Genomic DNA, 6,000 nt, shown 5'->3' on the forward strand with positions numbered 1-6,000 from the left:
ACTGCTCCCGTTTTTTTTAAAAAAGTTACAGTACGGAAACGAGTCACAGTGTGAAAGGGTCTATGTCTTACCGTAAATCATTGCGGAAGCCTCCGCTTGTAAATCCAACTGCACACCGGCACACTCTGTTTTTGGTTATCCGGAGCAGTGCCGGTTCCCTCAAACATAAAACATGTGATGAGCTCTCGTCCTATCAGAGCCATTGTGGTTTCTAGTGCCTTGTGGGAAATGAAGTCAAGAACGGATTTATGCCCGATTAATTTCACTGAGAGTGTTTAGGCCCTTATTGACACTGTCAGATTTTAAAATCATATATGCCTCCTTGCGTAGTAACATAGTTTCAACATCTGGATAGCTTTTGGGATCTATCCAAACCAATGCTTGCAAATTGGTGTGCGTGACAACATTTGGTCAACACACAAACCAATTCAAAAATATCATTCGAAAGAATTGGCATCTACTGGAATCACTTGAGTACCCTCTTTCTAAACCCATCTTTGCTATGCGCAAAAACACGAGCATTGGACAACAACTCATTAAAGCAGACAGCCACAACCCCCACCTAAAAGTGACCTCATAGCTCAGTGGAATTTGAAACCTTTATGTGGGCACCACAAATGTGGTAACTGTGTGTCATGTTCCACAACATTAGAAGGAGACACCTTCATCAATCATGGCATCAAGTGGAAACACGAGGCATTCACGAATTGCAAAACCCGAAATATCGTCTATGCAGTGGTTTGTCCATGTAACAGAGTCTACATTGGTAAAACAAATCAACCCATTAATGCCAGAATAACTCAACACCATTCTCGTATAAAGAGAAAAGTTATGTCTGCACCAATGGTGGAACACTTTCTAAACAATAATCATACTGAAAATGACTTTAAATGGACAGCATTGGTTTGGATAGATCCCAAACGCTATCCAGATGTTGAAACTATGTTACTACGCAAGGAGGCATATCTGATTTTAACATTTGACAGTGTCAATAAGGGCCTAAACACTCTCAGTGAAATTAATCGGGCATAAATCCGTTCTTGACTTCATTTCCCACAAGGCACTAGAAACCACAATGGCTCTGATAGGACGAGAGCTCATCACATGTTTTATGTTTGAGGGAACCGGCACTGCTCCGGACAACCAAAAATAGAGTGTGCTGGTGTGCAGTTGGATTTACAAGCGGAGGCTTCCGCAATGATTTACGGTAAGACATAGACCCTTTCACACTGTGACTCGTTTCCGTACTGTAACTTTTTAAAAAAAAACGGGAGCAGTGATATCCGTTCTCCTCCTTGCCCCGCAGATCTGACACCAGACCGTTTCTAATACCGGTGAGGATCTACCCGCCCGTGCAGAATCGTCCAAAAGTAAGTTCCCCTGTGAGGCGCCACCGCCTCTGTGCATGGCTGCGCTAATGGGACCTATTCCAACATTTTTCTAAATTCCCCTTTTTTCAGAGAGACAAACACGCCAGCATTGAGAATTATTTTCTGACACCGGCACACCAACCGAAGGGTTGCGAAAACTGAAGGTAACTTTTAAAACTTTGCATCCCGCTTTCAGTGAGCACCAATCCATCATATTGTAACATTGATTTAAATCTCGCTCTGTTGCAGCCCAAACCCGTATTGCATAGACGATCCTTCACTTAAACAGGAGCCACTTGGGGCAACAAAATAAAAGGTATGCCGCACTCAGATGCGTGTATTGCTTATTAGCACATTTGGCTAGAGGACCATGTTCGCTAAACAAAATCCCCTTTTCTTTTCATAAACAGTTCCCATGGACTAGAATCACACCGCCCTGATGAGAATCCTGTAAATATTGCAACAGGATTCGAAACGCGTCAGCACTTTTTCTGACATTAAAGGTCCACGTCACTGATGCACAAAATGGGCTTTTTTCTGAATAATACAGACTGAATCTGTTTCACGAGTTGGGAGTTGATTTTTGAAAAAAACATTTTCCTCTCGCTCTCCCCATGATTGTGATTTTCTACTGTGAATTGTTTATCTTTCGTACTATGTTTGACTTTTTTTGTCCATGTATAGATTGTGTATGTATGACTAAATGTTTTTTCTTTAAATGTTTTTTCACTAATTCCTTGCACTGCACTGCTGTTGAGGCACAAATTCGGCTTGATCTGGGTCAATAAGTCCCGGAAGCAAGGAATTGAAGTGGACGACTGAAATGCCCATGAAGAGCTTAAGGTCTGTATACAAAATAAAAATGGGTCTATATGAAGAGCAATGATTTTGTCCTTTCTGGGCTTGGGGATTACATTGATTGACGCCATGAGCTTGGAGGAGGGAACTGAGAAGGAATCCCCAATCACGTCAAAACAGTCCGGTGACGAGAGGTGTTAGGATTTGGTAGAAGGCCTTGTAGAAGGATGCAGGAAGACCATCCGGACCCTGGGATCTGGACAACTTTTGAAAAGGCTATGCTAGAGATCACCTTCACAATTCATATTGGTCAGTCTAGCTCAGATGCCTGGTCAGTTGTCAAGGTGGAGCTACAGGCTTCTTTGAGGTATGCTATAACGGCATCGGGCTGGAGGTCCTGTGATGTGTCTGGTAATAATCGTGAAAAGTCTCTACTATGTGTATCTAGTTGGTCCACTCCCGACCCTCAGCACCCACCACCTTTTGAACTCCCGCCTTTTGCCACTGAACACGCAGCCGGTTAGCTAAGAGACTGGCTGCAGCCTACATAAAAACCGGTGTCGGAGCTGAAGACCTGTATACTCAGCCCTGTCTATGTCTATTCCCGCCAGCTGGGCTTGCGTAGCATCAACACTCTGGGACCACCCGTTCTATTGTGTATTCACTCAAGTTCTAGGACTTGGCGGGTCAGGCGCTCTCTCTTGTCCCGTCAAATCTTTGTCTGCGGATGCTATGGCAATGAACTCCCCCCTGATGACTGCCTTCAAGGCATCTCATAGAGTGGAGATTGAAACATCAGGGGTATCATTAATCGTCAGATAATCAGTGATCTTCTTAGTGATCTGGGCAATAACCTGTGGGCACTGTAGTAAAGATTCTCTGAATCGCCATGTTCTAGAGGACGGGCGAGGGGACGGGACTCTGAGAATTACAGTCACATGGTCAGATAAGGAGCCGGGCTCAATCCACACCAACTATACTATGGAGGCCACCCCAGAATTACCCAGGAAATAGTCAAGTCTAGCGTAAGCCTTATGAGCACGGGAGTAGAACGTGTATTCTCCGGATTGTCGGTGTGCGGATCTCCAGATGTTTGTTAGGCCTATGTCAGCCAACCAGGCTAGCCCTGCAGGGGAGAGAGCTCTCACTGGCTGTGGCATTGCAATGATCTGTCAAATTCATTGTTAAGCACTAGGTTTAGGTTCCGTCTCCAGCAGCACCAATCTGTCTTTTGAGCCCATCACTTCCGTCACCGCCCTACGGAGAAAGGGTTCCTGCCCCTCATTGGGAAAATATAAAGTACCCACTATGATGCTACTAGACCCTATAGTTAGTGAATGTGCTAATAGTATGCCCTTTATTTTAGCCTGCACAGTAGATTAAGATCACCTCCTTAGCCGATTTAGAGGAGAGAGACAAGAAGTACTGGCGAGGGAAAGCTTTAAATCGGAGCCTATGCTGGTCTTTGGGAAGAAGATGCGTCTCTTGCAACAGGCATATGTGTGCCCCTGAGTTTTCAAAATAAGATAGGGCAGAGCTCCTTTTAAGCAGGTGGTTAAGGCCCTTAGTATTGAGTGAGAACCACTATTTGGTTAGTCGTGACTGTTCTCAGTAATGCACTGGACTATTGTGTTTTATCCCAATGTATTGCAACCTAAGTAGGAGAATGGCGATAAAGTAGCCGTGACGGCAAAGGGAACATATAGGCTTTGCCCATTAGGTCCAACAAGGGAAAATAACAAAAGCCCTCTAGGGCCCAGACAAACAACAATGAAATAACATCAAGAAGTTCGTCATTGTCCAAGGTGTATAGCTCCATAGATTACTTATCAGAAAGAGAGGTGTTACTGACCATGACCCCGCTAGGATCCCCAGGGAAGAGGTAGGGATAGCAGTAAGCACAAGAGGGAGAGATTTGCTGCATCTATTATGTCGTCTCCCTGACAATAGTAGTTCTCCCCCGCCCCATGTCTCTGCCGCGATGCGCCGTCTGTATCACTCGGTCGAAAGGTCTTTCAGGTCCAGGGAGGTGCAGCTTCCCCTCCAAGCGACAAGACCAAGCAAAAGGGGGGCATACCAGAAGTAAGACACACCAGGCAGTTTCATATGAGAGTGAGGGGTCGGAATGCTTTATGTTTCTGGAGGGTTGACGCCTCCAGAACTTTGACGCCCCCTACCAGCCCTGCGTCCTGTACAGCAGTACTAGCAGGGCTCGAGTCGGGGTACCACGCGGGTGGACGGCATCCCCCCACTTCTTTCAACTTATTTTACCGGGTGTACGCCATCCCCCCTGCCCAAAAGCTTGACTGGACAATGATGACGTTACTTACCGGACCGGCCGCCCCCTCGATCTCCCAACCTTGACGTACTTCGTGCATACGTTCACTCCGTTTCTTATTTCCTTTAGAACCATTTCCTACCCCCTTCCCCCCTTAATTCACACTACTTTGACCCAGCGTTGCGTCACACATTAGCAACGCTTTACGGAGCTTGGCAATGAAGCGCACTTCTGTTTTCTCGTCTTTCTTGGAACATGTTTTACCTTAGGAGGGGAATTGCAGCATTCCCTATGAGTGTTTTCTTTTCCATTGATAGGAGTATGTTTTTTTACCTTTCATGACGTCACTTCCTGTCGTGACATCACTTCCTATCTTTTAGCATCCCCTCCATTTCTTTATTTAGGATTTGTGCTCCGAGTACTAGGGAAGGCAGGCTGCAAAGGCCCACTAGCCGCCAGGTAAGGCCCAGCTGCAGAGAGCAGTTCAGTAGGCTAGATTGAGTATCCATAGGGTGGGGCCGGAGTCCACAGTGCCGCTGACCCCTGAAGTAAATCAGGCTTCCGACAAGTGCACCTGTCGAGAGGGCAGCCCTAGAGGGGTAGGAAGGGGGGGACAAAGGAGCTGCTACCCAATCCTCTACCAGCCAGTCGAGTGCGTGCAGAGGGCCCGGTGTCCAAAGCACCCCCAGGGCGTCCCGCTATTCAATTGCGCCGCAGCATACTCCCTTCTCACTCAGCCCTTCAGGATCCTACAATCTGTGTGCTTCTCGGGCCTCACGTTGGGTCCAAACCAGTCTCGGTCTAGTGCAGGCAGCATCCCCCTGGCGACTCAGTCTTCCCAGGCCGGTCGATCGAAGTAGACGGTGTCACTGCCACCGCAGCAGGCCCCTGCCTGCCCGAGCCACATTCTGCCTTAGGGTTCGAAAAACAACTGGAGGCAGCAGGCCAGGACTGGCCCTGAGAGAGTTGTAATGCTCAAATCAGGGCTCAGCTCAGTGCGATTCGGCTACTGGTGATTAGGCCCGGCGGCGGGGAGCATAGAGAGCAATCGATGAGACTCACCCGTCCTCCATCTTGGCCACACCCCCCATGGAGTGCATTTTAGAGACCTTACTTAGCCTTCCGTTTAGGCAGGGCCACTAGAATTTGTGAGACTTAGAGTTGCTTTGCGCCTGATTTTGTGGAACTTTCTTTTAGGCCATGAGGAGCTCTCTGATCAACAGAACGGGCCCAGGACCTGTCCTTGGGAATGACTACTAGGGGTTCAGAAAATCACTCCAGCAGAGACCAGCAGTTCTCAGGCAGGTCCAGTTGCAAGTCCAGTTAGTTCCTGTGCAGCAAGTCAGCTGGGCAGTTGTAGGGAGACCTCTGGAGCTTGTTGTGTCCCTAGAGCTCCGCACAGGAGGTCAATCAGCTGACCCTTGGATTCACTCAGCATGGGATGAAGGAATTAGATACAGTGTTCCTTCTCAGTAAGCAGGACAGTCCTCCAGCATCAGGGCGTCCATGCGCAGTATCTACAGGTCCAGGAGTGTACTTAACATTGGGTCTGAG

Source organism: Lissotriton vulgaris, chromosome 3_2 (assembly GCF_964263255.1).
Source record: "Lissotriton vulgaris chromosome 3_2, aLisVul1.2, whole genome shotgun sequence".
Lineage (NCBI taxonomy): Eukaryota > Metazoa > Chordata > Amphibia > Caudata > Salamandridae > Lissotriton > Lissotriton vulgaris.